Below are 14,617 nucleotides of genomic sequence, written 5' to 3'. Positions count from 1 at the left end.
AGTCTTCCGTAGTGGAAGCCATGTTGGATTTCTTCCCCATAAGAACAATGTTAACTTTGGGTCCAAATATCTCATCAGCAAATTGTCATATAATTATGGATAAGGAGTTAAATTTAAGGAATTGCGGTCCTCTAGAGATTGACGTTTTTTATTTCACAATTTTTAATTTTTATAATGAATAATTGATTATTAATTAGCTTAAAATTAAGCTAATTATTGAAAGGAAATGAAAATGGATTTTCGAAATTCAAAAACCTCAGTCACGAGTCTATTATGTTAAAAATACAAATTATAAATTTCAAAGCTATATCTTAACAAATAACGCCGTTACGTGTCCACAAATGATGTAATGTTTAACATTGTTCTTATGGGGAAGAAATCCAACATGGCTTTTAAGTTATGACTTTAAAATCTGGTAAGTAGTGGATACCACCATTTTGGGTTTGATTAATTTTAAATCTTGTGTAGGCTGATATGAGAAAAACTGACCAAATCTTCAAATAAAACTTTCACATACATGATTTACCTTCATCTCGCTAAGTTACATATCTTTTTTCTTTATTTTTGACATTTTAAATTTCAATTTTGAAGTTGCAAAAATACTAATTTTTAAATTTAAATGAAAATTTTTTTTAATTTCACTCTTCTGCATATTAAATCACAAATCCTTTCATATTCAGTTTCTTCACTCACAATAAATCGTTAGCAAAACTAAGTCAGCTGTTATAATCTTTAGAAATATTGTTGTGCCTTATCAATAGTCTTTTATAATATTAAAGATACTATATCTGTACTATAAAAAATGTTAAACAAATAATTTAGCATTAACGACAGCAGACAAAACTAATATGATTATCAAAGCATCAAGGACCAACGACAAAAAAAATTAGTAGCAAATACAGTATATGATTCATTGCATCTCTGATTCTAATCTACAAAAATATCAACAAACAACTTAATATCATACCAGTTCTTTTAATCAGTTCCATCGTCTATTGCCTTTACATTTTCACACTTACCATTAAGTAAACATAGTAACAGATATTTCATTGATTTTAGAAACAAAATAACACAGTGTACTGCTTAGTTTTATATTTTCCTTGGTTTAATTTAATCAGTGATGTGACAAAACACAAATAATAAATTTATCAAATAAAGTAATTGGAACTGAAAGCTATGTTAAGATAAAATAAGAGTATTTAAATCAACGATAGGACAATTTAATTATTGATGATATTCTTTAGTTTAATTTAAGCATAGGTTTAGCAAAACACAATAACTAAATTTACCTAAATATACATATAAAAAAAACAATGTGATGTGAAAGTTATGTTAAGTTAACCTAACACATGTTAAGCAGTTCGAATTTATTTAAAGTAGGCCTAGATTACAAATTCATATAAAACATCTATACATTGTAATTTTCTTATTGTTTCCATGAAAATATATCAATAACATTATTTTCATAAAAATTAAGACACCTTAAAAATCTAAAGTAGAGCCTGAGTTGATGCAGCAATGCTTATTTCTATAATCATTGACATAGTTTTTGAATAAATGGTCTTTGATTAATTTTTATATTAAATAAACCAACCACATAATTGTATGAAATATTATATCAAATTTCATTGGATCAGTTGTATTAAAATGTAAAATATGCAATTTGGCAATTCTACTTGTTTACATTGAAATGTCAAAGCAAATGTAAACATTGTGAGTATTCTCATTGCAGCCATGGAGACCAATCAATATTTACTTTTAAAATCCTCACCTCAGAACTTTTAAAGCCAAAGGGGCAAAGCCCACGGTCAGTATCGAAGTGTGAATAGTCCTATAATGGTCCTTGGTATGGTAACTATATTTTTGTAAAATTTAAGCCTAGTTGGTTCAGTAGTTTTTGCACCTATTAGTAATACACATACAGACAGACACCATTAGATGTTTATATAATAGTATAGATATCACCGCAGCGAACCTGCAGCAAAGCGAATTTCCATTTGCCTTAATTGATTTTCAATTAAATCCATTTAAATAAAACTTGTTTCAACTAGTGCCTAGGTTTGCTGCTACAAGGAGGCTAATATTTTTTTATATATTAATAGTTTGGTATCAAATAAATAAATTTGATCAAGTTTGATCAAAATATATCCATAAGCAAGCAAACTACAACATTCTCTCAATTATTTCATTCAGTGTTACCTCCAGTTGTACATCTAGCTCAGTGGCATTTCAAGGCGTTAAGTTGTCATAATTGTTACAGATTACTATCAGCTGATTGCCAAATACCAGCTGATCGCTTTAGCCAGAACCTTTTTATATAACTACTGCTGGATAAATTTGAAAACATTTCTCAGTTGTAATCTGAAATCTGACTATTAAGCGAGCTCGTGTGAGTTTTTACACACACAAAAATCCAAATAAAAGTTTTGGTCATCTATACTATTATATAAAAATCTAATGGTGTCTGTCTGTATGTGTATTACTAATAGGTGCAAAAGCTACTGTACAAACTGGACTAAAATTTTACAAAAATATAGTTACCATACCGAGGGCCATTATAGGACTATTCACATTTCGATACTGACCGTAGGCTTTGCCCCTTTGGCTTTAAAGGTTGTGAGGTGAAGATTTTAAAAGTAAATATTGATTAGTCTCCATGGCTGCAGATGAGAACACTTAACAATGTTTGTTTACATTTGCTTTGTCATTTAAATGTAAACAAGAAGAACTGCTAAACTGCATATTTCACAATTTCAGACAGCTGATACAAAGAAATTAAATATAATATTTTCCATAACTATGAGGTAGGTTTATTTTAATCTTACCTTTTATCATGGATTATTTATTCTAAAACTATGTCAATGATTATATGAAAAAAAGATTCTATAACCGTTGCTGTATCAACTCCGGCTCTGCTTTGGATTTTTTTTAAGCGTCTAAGTTATGAAAATAATGTTATTAATGTGATTTGATGGAAACAGTATGAAAATTACAATGTATAGATATTTTATATGAATTTGGAGGCTACTTTAAATAAATTCTAACTCCAACTCCTTAACATGTGTTAGATTAACTTAACATAACTTGCACATCCCATTGTTTTTTATATGTATATTTAGGTAAATTAAGTTATTGTGTTTTGCTAAACCTATGCATAAATTAAACTAAAGAATATCGTCAATAACTAAATTGTACTGTGTTGATTTTTTTTTAAATCTGTTGTATGTAACTATAATTATTAATTATCAAATGTTAATACAAAACACTCTTATTTTATCTTAACATAGCTTTCAGTTCACATTTACTTTATTTGATACATTTATTATTTGTGTTTTGCCACACCACTGATTAAATTAAACCAAGGAAAATATCATAAAACTAAGCAGTACAAAGTGTTCTTTTGTTGCTAAAATCAATGAAATATCTGTTACTATGTTTACTTTATGGTAAGTGTGAAAATGTAAAGCCAATGGACGATGGAACTGATTACATAAAAGAACTGGTTTGTATATTAAGTTGTTTGTTGATATTTTTGTAGAGTAGAATCAGAGATGCAATGAAACATATACACTGTATTTGCTGTTAAATTGTTTAGGCATTGATGCTTTGATAATCATATTAGTTTTGTCTGCTGTCTTTAATGCTAAATTATTTGTTTAACATTTTTTATAGTGCCTATAGATATAGTTTCTTTAATATTTAAAAGACTGTATTGAAAAGGCATAGCAATATTTCTAAAGTTTATAACAGCTGACTTAGTTTGTGCTAATGATTTATTGTGAGTGAAGAAACTGAAGATGGAAGGATTTGTGATTTAATATAGGGTAAAGAAGAGTGACATTTAAAAAAATGTTCATATAAATTTAATAATTAGTAGTAACTTCAAAATTGAAATTTAAAATGTCAATAATAAATAAAAAATATATGTTACTAAGGGAGATGAAATGGTGGTATCCACTGCTTACCAGATTGAAGTAATAACTTAAACATTTCTATTAGCTGGCCATAAAAGTTGAATTTTGTTTCTAAAAGCGTTGGGGGATGTGTAACTATTATAGCGACAGATGTAAAGATTAAAATGTTTCTATTTTGTGTCCTCTTCCCGTTGCAAAGCACGGATACAACAGCTAGTAGCTTATAAGTATTATCAAATCTCACAAATAAGACCGGTATATTATGTTCAGCTGAGGTCGGTGGAAGAGTATCACGTTACGGTATAAGGAAGAAGCCACACATCGGGGATATAACACGGGCTCAGGGGCTTCACTAAGCAGCTGTTCGCCTCACACGTTCTGCGCATTTGTGTAAAACATGACAGACTAGATGATAATTGTAATATAAACCTAGTACTGTATGGGATGCAATGGTAAATGAGGTGGTGGAAAATCACAATGAGCCCAATGCATTATTGACCAGATATAAACCTCAGTACTTAATATTGAGTTCCTAAACAGCAACATAGATTAAAGGAGTAGACACAAAGTAATTTAAAAGATTCGCTAAGGGGTTTTTACACTTTATAGTATAAGAACTTTGGCGCCATACCGTCGTACGTGATACAAGTTGTAATAACTCCGAAACACCCTGCACATACGGAACAGCGTGACCCAGAATGTTCTTCATACTCTACAGTACTATGTCCACTAGTTTAATCTATGTGTCTTCTTCTTTAACCTATGACAGCACGTAAAGAAATTGCTTAAAGAAGTTTTAGTGTTTCATACTCCATTGTCACTTTTTACAGTTTTTTCTTTGTTTTTGTAAGGCATTAACTTAAATTTTGGTCTTGTAGTATCTTCCTCTATTTATGGAACTAGACACTCCACTCTGATGTTGATGTTGTTGCAAGGTTTTGAACAAAAATTAATGTACTTTACTGAATATTACAACAGAGCGCTTCGACGTGAATTGCAGATTTTCTTTAAAATTAGATATCTTTAAACCCGAGTAAAACTGTAGATTAATTTATTTTAAAACATATTATGCTCCTAGTAAAATATTATACAGTAACAAAAACCTGAGGAGAAATAGAGCATAAGGCTTCCCTCCCTATGAGATATCCTTTCAACCACGTTCTTGTCTATCAAGAATTGGCTGACTTTTGTCCATATGATGGGATGTTTAGTTTGGTATCTCAAGGTAAGTATTAATAAAACAATAGCCTACTTAATAAAATGGTAGCTGAGGTAGAAAGATTAAAAAAAAAAAATGGGTGGTTGTATCTAGCAATTCACATACTGTACACGATTTGCCTACATACATAACGTTTAGGTTCTAGAGCTTTAGAAAGCATGTAAAAAAATTTTTACTTGTAAATAAGTTAGGTAGTCCTAACATTGACTTTAAATAGATGGTTAACTTCTCTTTCTGTTGTGAAATCCGAAAACAATTTCATGGGGGTTTTTAGAGAAAAGCTACACAGATCATCTTACTCTATTCTCCAAGCAACCTTCATTCATAACCAGCAATACATACCAAACCATGCGTCATGCCTCAAAGATTTGAATTGCTAACCACGGATATTTGAACAGAAAACTATATGGAACATAAACATAAGAAAAGGACGTCAACTCCCTAATCTAATACTGATGAAGAAAAATACTCGAACAGAAGGCATAATTTTGATTTCAATTGGAGTTCCGGCATATAGGGCGAATGGAGTCATTTGATTGGCTGATCCAACAGTGATAGATGGCAGATGCAAATACTCGATATTTCCATATCAATTATGAAATGAAACTGTTGTGCCCTAACCTAACTTGCTGATAGTTAAAAAATCGAATGTATGTTTACTATTCGAATCGATATTTTCAATCAATATTTAGAGTAACCATTAACCAATACCAATTAAGAAACTGAAGTACCCAAAGGCATGGCGTCACTGTTGGATTTACCATTCGCCCTATATGTCGGAACTCCAATAAAAATCTAAATTATGCAAACTGAAGCGGTATGGATCATAAACATAAACAAATGACATTGCTGGCCCGAATCCTTTACTAATACCATTAACATTTCAACAATTGCATTTCAGAAATGTTAAGTACTAGCAACGTCATTTGTTTATATTTATGATCCATACCGTTTTCTGTTCTAATACCCACGGTAACCTATCCCAACCTAACCTTATAGTTGAAAACCAATATGTGTGTTATAGCCTAGAATTAAATCCAACCGATTACATAAATCTTAACAATCGCTAAGATCGATGGCGACTATTTGCTACGACAATGCAATCGACCCAACCGGTGGAATTGTATATCAAAGCTATATAATTTTGAAGTACAAGTAGACTATTATGGTTGATACAAAGTATTGTGAGTTACAAAGGCTGTTGGTTCGATGACGTAGATGCTTCTGTGGCAGGCACCGCCAGCTCGATACCTTCATCGTGCAATCGCATGCCTACCTCCGACCTGATTGCGGAGGTCTTGGAGTTTCGCGGAAACTAAAATAAAATTTGGTACAATTGACTTTAGGTACGAAATTAGAAATACATTTAAACCAACTAGCAGGGTCAGTTGTTGATTTAGTTCAAAACATCACACAGTACAATAACACAGTTATTGTGTCATTGTAACATAAAAGTATTAAATTTAATAATTGTTTTTGGCCTCTAGTGACCTCAAAACGAAATCGGTCCCGGGTCCACGTCTTACCATGAGTACTACGGTAATAGCTTATTCCCTATCTATAGGTTATTCCCATATATGGGAAAATTCGCTAAAACCCATACAATGTATCAATAATTGTGAGTTGTTTTCTGTTATGTAAACAAATCAATATTAGTTGCAAAAGTCCCATCTAGAAATCCATGGGAGCACTAGGTTACTAGGTTCATATCAAAATGGGAGTTGGTCTATAGTAATCTTATATATTAAAAAAACGTTTGCAAAACTTATGACAGCTAGCCTGACCATATTACTGGACCGAATTACTCGCGGGTTTTCTAAAATAAAGGTTATCAGTCCTATATGTGCAGGTGTTATTTGTATTTTTTTTTTATATTTATGTTGGGTCAAAAATTTAAATTAGACATTTCTTATAGAGATTTAACATGGGGCCAAATTGTTAAGCTGACGACAGCCACCCTGACCATACTACTGGACAGATTTACACGCGGGTTGTACCAAAAGAACGATTTTCGGTCCTATATGTGCAGGTTTTATTTGCATTTTGAGAATATTTATGTTAATTGGGTCAAAAATGAAATTTCAACTTCTCTTATAGAGATGATTGGGGCCTTATATACAGGGTGTCCCGGAACTCTCTACCAATATTTTAGGGCATTGCTCCTGGGTAAGAAACATACCTAAATATCATATTTAAACTGTCCGGAAGTCCTTAGTTACTCACACAGCCGCCATTTTGTTTTTTTCAGTTATTAATTTTTTTCTAAAGAATGGTTAAACATACGAAATGGAAACTTTGCACAAACATTTATGACAACTAGACAAAGCTACAAGAAAATTACGACGATTTTTCAAATTCATAAAACAAAATGGCGGCCATTTAAAATTTTGTTTCTTAAATAACTCAAAAACCGTTAATTTTACAAAAAAATTAAATGGTCACCATTTTGTTTTATGAATTTTAAAAATCGTAATTATGTTTTGGTAGCTTTGTCTAGTTGTCATAAATGTTTGTGCAAAGTTTTCATTTCGTATGTTTAACCATTCTTTAGAAAAAAATTAATAACTGAAAGAAACAAAATGGCGGCTGTGTGAGTAACTAAGGACTTCCGGATAATTTAAATATGATATTTAGGTATGTTTCTTACCCAGGAGCAATGCCCTAAAATATTGGTAGAGAGTTCCGGGACACCCTGTATATTATTTTACAAAAGATAGGGCCAAATTCTTAAGCTTACGACATATATATCAATACAAAATCCCTTTATGAATTAAAATAGACTCAAAAATAAGCACAAAAAGTAAATTTAAAATTTAAAAAAATGTTTCATGGGCCTTATGGGTTGCCATGTTGGTGACGAAATAAAAACAAAATTTAAACAGAAAATCAAAACACACATGTTTTGTTTACAGCGTGGGGTGTAAATAGAGAAGTTAGCACAAGACACACTTTTGGTCGAGTTTTCAACCACGGGGCGAGCTCTAGTCCTTAATAAAAATGTTTCTGAAAATCAGTACCGTAGTAAATTTAGACAGACACCCCATGGATCAGATCCTGGAATTATGCACCAGGTTTAGTCTATATATTTTACACTCTCACAATGTGTCCGTTTTGATAAGGATAGAATGACAATTTGAATAGGAAGTGGATTTCGAGAGGATGAAAGCTCTGTTGAAAGCCTGCCTGTATCCCCCCTCTCCCCCTAAGTACTCACTCGTACTTCGTGATATGTGGAGATCATTAAAAAGTACTTTAAAACTTGAAGTACCCTAAACAAGCCGGAGGTCATCAGAAAGTTGTATAGCGGCCTAATTGATACTACAATAGTACATTACTTGCCTTTACCATAGACAAAAATAATTAAATATAGACTGTCAGCCGTGCTGCGGTTACCATGGTTACCATAGGTAATGGCGCACACCGCTGGGAGCGCCGTGTATTAACGTGGTGCTAAAGCCGTAACTACAAGGCGCTCCCAGCGGTGTGCGTCAGAACCCATGGTAATCGCAGCACAGCTGACGGTCTATATTTAATTCTCAACATCGAGTTGATGAAGTTTATACATAATTCGATGTAATTACGATTTTATGGTTAGAGAAAAGGCTGAAATGTAACTGGGTGTTGAACAAAATATGGTAGTTAGACATTTTCAATGTTATCGTACACCATTTACAAACACATAAAAAACATCCGCAAGAAAAAATGATTTTTTTTATTTAATCATCAAAATCTGAATAACTGGAGGCTGGGGTTACCACATTTCCCAAGGTTTCCGACTAAATCTGATGGTATTTATGGTGTTTGATAAAAAGTTTTATTAGTTTAGGTCAAAATTATAAAGTCAGTCCTAAGAAGTTGACATGGATCTGAAGATAAACACATTGCCATAAGATTATGGTGTATGGTATATTCGATGACTGATTACAATGAACGGAGAATGTGAGGATAGGGAATAATATTTGTTTACTTTAGAAAAGTGGTTATTTTTTATGAATTTCATCCATACCAAATTATTTTTGAAGGTTATGAGATAGAGATGGGAAACACTCTGTAAATTAGGATCGTGAAAAGGGGAATGAATGCATAATGTATGGACTAGGCTTATGAGAAAGTATATGCGAGCATTACAAAAACATAATGTTAATGTTCAAATTTGAGCAACTAAATATACATATACTTAAATTCAAAATGCTGAGAAAAGTTATCTTTGGAGTATAAAATATTGATCTGTTAACACTGAAGAAATTCATAAATTCATAACCCGAGCTAAAATATTGTAGGCTGTAAGGTAAAGTCATGTAGATTAACCATTATGGGATGTTCGGTTGGATTTGTTTATATAAACAGCTATAATCTTTCTCAGAATGATACGATTGTTTACAACCATTGATTGGTGGCTGTTTACAACTGATTTTAACAAAAACAACAGTAACAAGAGTAATCAAATTGTCTAAATAAATCACAGTGTACAAAATGTTTGCCAGTTCCAATTACATAATAAATCTATCAAGATCAAAGAATAATATTTTGGACATAGATTCCTATTATAATCTGGTTTAGTTTATTTTTTTATTATTCTGTTTAATAATTGGATTTGAATAAATAATCCAGTAAGGTTAATTGCTATGGGTATATCTCCTGCAAAAACATTAGTAGGCCTAAAAGAAATTTAATGAAGACTACATTTAAGTAATCTACATAACTAATACGTTTTAAAATTGAGAGGGGATGTTTTTTTTATGGAATTCATTCTAATCCATTAACGTTTACTGTCCGTGCATATTAAGTGTTAACAGGGGCTTAACCAACCAGTATCTGCTGAAGCTACGTACATTGGGGTCATATTTCATTAAGACCTGTAATGTTTCGCAGTATCAGTAAAATATGTCAATGATGTTTTTTAGTTACGTAAAGGGGGAAATAATACATCGTTGAATGAGAAACTGATAATATCTATTGTCTGAGACCTATAATGTGTTGCAATGCCAGTAAATTAAATAAAAGATTTGATCAGAGCTCATGTAAATTGCAAGAAAACATTGTACATAAACTGGTACTAGGTGTCTGTGACCAATAATCTGTTGAAATACCAGTAAATCCAATTAAAAATATGATCAGAGCTCATGTAAATTGCAAGATAACATTGTAAATAAACTGGTACCAGGTATCTGCGACCTATAATCTGTTGCAATACCAGTAAATTAAATTAAAGATTTTATCAGAGCTCTTGTAAAGTGCAAGAATACATTGTAGATAAACTGGTACCAGGTATCTGTGACCTATTATGTGTTGCAATGCCATTAAGTTAAATAAAAGATTTGATTACAGCTCATGTAAAGTGCAAGAATACATTGTAAATAAACTGGTACCAGGTATCTGCGACCTATAATGTGTTGCAATACCAGTAAATTAAATTAAAGAATTCATCAGAGCTCATGCAAAGTGCAAGAACGCACTGTAAATAAACTGGTACCAGGTACCTGAGACCTATAATTTGTTGCAACACCAGTGAATTAGAATATTTGATCAGAGCTCATGTAAATAGTTGCAAGAATACAAATTAAAAACTGGTACCAGATATCGACACCTATAAACTGTATACGTGATTTGATCAGGGCACGTGAATTATACATTGGAATCATACTGAAACAGTCCCAGTATCGTATTGAGACCTATATTTCGCAATACATTATTCAAAGAGCTTGAAAATTGCACTGATACCAGGTATCCGCACCACACACCCACCCCACGCACTATCGAACCATTGCCCCTCATAACACTCACACTTCACCATACCTGCACTAGGACTCCTAAGGTATCCTACATCTTCATACCTGTCCAGTAGAGAGGTGCGGGGTTCGTGCTCAGCGTGAGGCACGCATCGTGAGTCAGCACCGTGAGCGACCTCAGCAGCTCGTGGCCACATCCGCGATCAGCACCACTCTGCCTGCTGAGGCTCCAGATAGGTCGATGATGCGCGCGCACGCCTGCTACGTCATCGCCCGGGCACCACCGCCGCGCTCGTCAACAGGTACTGCCTGTTTTGTATTCTAAACGTCATTGATCGATCACCTGTGATTTCCTTTGGATATCTCGGGCGATTCCTATTTGTATAACTGTAATTTACTAAATTTAGATTGGGTTGGTCGTCCAATATTGGGCAAAAGTATGGACACCTATTAACTTTTTAGGTTTCACTAAGAAAACCAAACTCAGTACACCTCTAAATTAGTACACTTTTTGTTGGGATCCCAATTTTGTCTGAAACCCCAAAATAGGGGTTTTTGGGGGCAGATCAAAAGTTTTAAATGTAAAGCCCCATCAAGTGACAAGCCATCAACAAAAAGGTGTGGTGAGTTTGGCTGTCCTGCCCCAATTAAAAAGTTAATATGGGGAGTCCAGGCTTTTGCCCAACCCTGTATAATTTCCCAAGTTACGTCCAGTTACGAAATCACAGTGTTGAATAATATCTCAAGCAGCTTTGGAGTATTGTGAAGTAATAAGTAAATTATATTAGGCCAACTGTAATTTCAATTTAAGAAATATGTATTTAAATTAAAATCTGCTTCTCAATTGCACACCTATTCTCCTGTGCTAGGAAAGTGCAAGGGTATCTTTAGGCAGGTTTAAGTTAACTTTACTAGTTTATATTTTTTAGTATATTTTCAAAAAATACTGTCCGTTTATAGAGTTATTTATACTCCACATGATATTCGCTATCATCTCTAAATATGTTTTATTAATGAATTACAATTTTAGATTTATAATGAGCTCGCCCACTGTATTATGCAAACTTCTCTATTTTCACCCCACGCTGTAAATAAAACATGGGGTTTCTTCCACTTGTTTTGATTTTCTGTTTATATTTTGCTGTTATTTCGTCACCAGCATGGCAAACCCATAAGGCCAATGTTATTATTATTATTTTTTTTTAAATTCATGTTGTGCTTATTTTAGCCTATTTTAATTTTTATTTACCCTTCTTTTTTATTGCCATCTTGCCTAAAGTATTGTAAATAGTGTAAATATTTAGAATCCAGAAATTCTGTCTTCTAAATCTCTAATTTATCCATCTTGTAAAACGTGTTTCTATAATTTACAGTTTGTTAAAACTAAACCACAAGCTCGCAGTGAACATTTTAGTTAAAAATCTTAGTTTATAAAAACTAAAAATGACCATAAACTGTTTTATACAATACCTCAAGCCAATCCCATCATAACTCTATAACAAATTAATCCAACTTCCAATATAGAGTTTATGAAACAAAGAAATACCCCCGCCGCAGCAAACCTGCCGTCTAAGCGAATTTCCATTTGGCTGAATTGATTTTCAATTGATCTATTTAAATAACATTAGGTTTAACGAGTACCTAGGTTTGCTGCTACAAGGAAACTAATTAAGTGTGTTTTTAGTAAAATATTGATAGCTTACTATAAAATAAAAAAATTTGCCAAGTTTGATCAAAATATATCCATAAACAAGCAAACTACAACATTTTACAATATTCTCCATAAGAATAACATGGAAATTTTAAATTTACCATTTTTTTAGTTTTCTCCGTAACCAATAACCGTACAAAAACACTTTGATATACTGAATTGTTTGTTTTTTTAAGCTCTTTAAGAAGGTTTAGAGAAAAATTGGGAAATTTTGTGTTTTGAGGGTCAAAAGTGAGAAAACCTAATTTTTACCCCATAAAACCCCCCATAAAACCCTGTTCCCATGGTCCGATCATGCTGGATCGCGAACTCATTCAAGTTTATCCCGCCTTACACCTTCAAACCAAATTTCATCAAAATCGGATAAAAATTACTCAAGTTATCGTGTTCACGGACACATATATATATAAATCTATATATATACCTATATATATATATATATATATATACATATATAAAAATTTGAACGAATGGTGTTTTTGGCCTCTGGGGACATCAAAATGAAAAAGTAAATCGGTCCCGGGCCTAAGACTTACCATGAGACCTACGGTAATAGCTACTTCCCTATAGGGAAATTCGCTAAAATAAATGTATGTTTGATGAGAAAGTTCGCAACACAATTTTCGAAATTGGAGCCCCAGACTGGGTTGGAAGGGAGCCAGAGCTTTAGCTTAACATGTGTCCTGCCCTTCTAAGTTGCAATATAACTTGTCTGCACAAAAATAGCCCTTTGTTGGACAAAGAACTTGTGTAAAATCTACTACACTCTTGATTCAACTATGCAATTAACTTTTTTAGAAGGTTATAACAATTTGATAGGCACTTTTATCAGTTACCGAACATAGTATTTTCAGAGATATATTAGTTATCAACGTATAGATTTTTTGTTAAAAGAATTGTTGTATAACAGTTAGCTCCGATCACAGGCTCGAAATATTAGGTTACACTGTTCGTCATATTTCAAATCATGAAATATTTTTGTTTCTTTTTTTATGACACCTACAGTCATACTAAATTCTACCAATTTGAACCATACTGTACCCGAGCCAATCAATAAAATATTCAAAAATAAGCGTTAAAAACAAGGATTTTTAGACTAAACTATTACGTACCTCGTCTTGTAGTTCAAATTTAGTGTTTGAAATATGGCATTCTCAAGTGGTTAACAAAAACAAGTATCTAATTTGGACTAGTCAAGGTATAAATTTAAAAACAATGTTAAGTTTCTACATCTTGACAAGTCCAATTTGGGTACAATTGTTCTGTTAGCTACTTGTGAATGCCATGTTTGGCATGTATTCAAACACTATATTTGAACTGCAAGACGAGGCAAGTAATAGTTTAGTTCATACTACGCAGTTCGGGGGCTACAAAAGATTGAATTTAAAGCATTTTTTATTGCATTATTTGATTATAATAAAATAATAAATCTAAGATATAAATTTATTTCGCCAATCGTTGTATAATACCCCGACCCCAACTCCCTAATAGTCTACGATCAAAGATTTATCAAAGTATCAAGTCGTTAAATGTGAAATATTATGGCAGTTTATACTGATTATAACATTACCTTGATCAAGAACGAAGAATTTGTGCAAAAAAGACGGTGAACACCGTTTGAGTTAAGTTTTATGCCCCTTCCTCCATCATTGTGCATGAAAACCTACTATTTTGTTTGTTCGCAATCGAAAAAAATTAATTTAGAATCATGTATACTCAATTATTTAAATACAAATGTTCAACATAAATGACAAATTTTTTCGTCAATACACTTAATTGGCATTTCTAATTCTAATAAAAAATTGTTTCAGTCAATTTATAAAAGAAAGTAATATTAGGGCTACTGTGCAACCGTTGGTAACTCCCCTTCAGGAATTTGGGGGACTACTTTACAAATATTTTTTGCGGCTGCAAAACATTCTGATAATCATTTACAGCGACAACTCTAGTACTGACAGTTGGCTCGAAACATTTATTCCTAATCGATAAATTAGTTTAGGCAGAATACTCGGTTTGCGCTGAAGAGATTGTAAATAATTTGTGT

General features: G+C 32.5%; 1 protein-coding gene across 2 annotated transcripts in view; it reads right to left on the bottom strand.

Annotated features, from left to right (window-relative positions):
- LOC128994320 (G-protein coupled receptor 52) overlaps positions 1 to 11,058 on the bottom strand; it is a 56,125-nt gene extending 45,067 nt beyond the window's left edge. The window contains exon 1 of one of the 2 annotated variants that reach the window (XM_054418765.1): positions 10,968 to 11,058. The gene's annotated coding sequence lies outside the window, so the exon portion shown is untranslated. Of the gene's footprint in view, positions 1 to 10,929 lie in introns of both variants that reach the window. The other variant, XM_054418766.1, reaches the window with a different exon arrangement.
- Between the last annotated feature and the right edge of the window lie 3,559 nt (positions 11,059 to 14,617).

Source organism: Macrosteles quadrilineatus, unplaced genomic scaffold (assembly GCF_028750875.1).
Source record: "Macrosteles quadrilineatus isolate MER2022 unplaced genomic scaffold, UCM_ALF_1.0 Scaffold_5__1_contigs__length_97177068, whole genome shotgun sequence".
Lineage (NCBI taxonomy): Eukaryota > Metazoa > Arthropoda > Insecta > Hemiptera > Cicadellidae > Macrosteles > Macrosteles quadrilineatus.
Note: the sequence above shows the minus strand (reverse complement) of the source record. Positions and strands in the feature narration are given on the sequence as shown.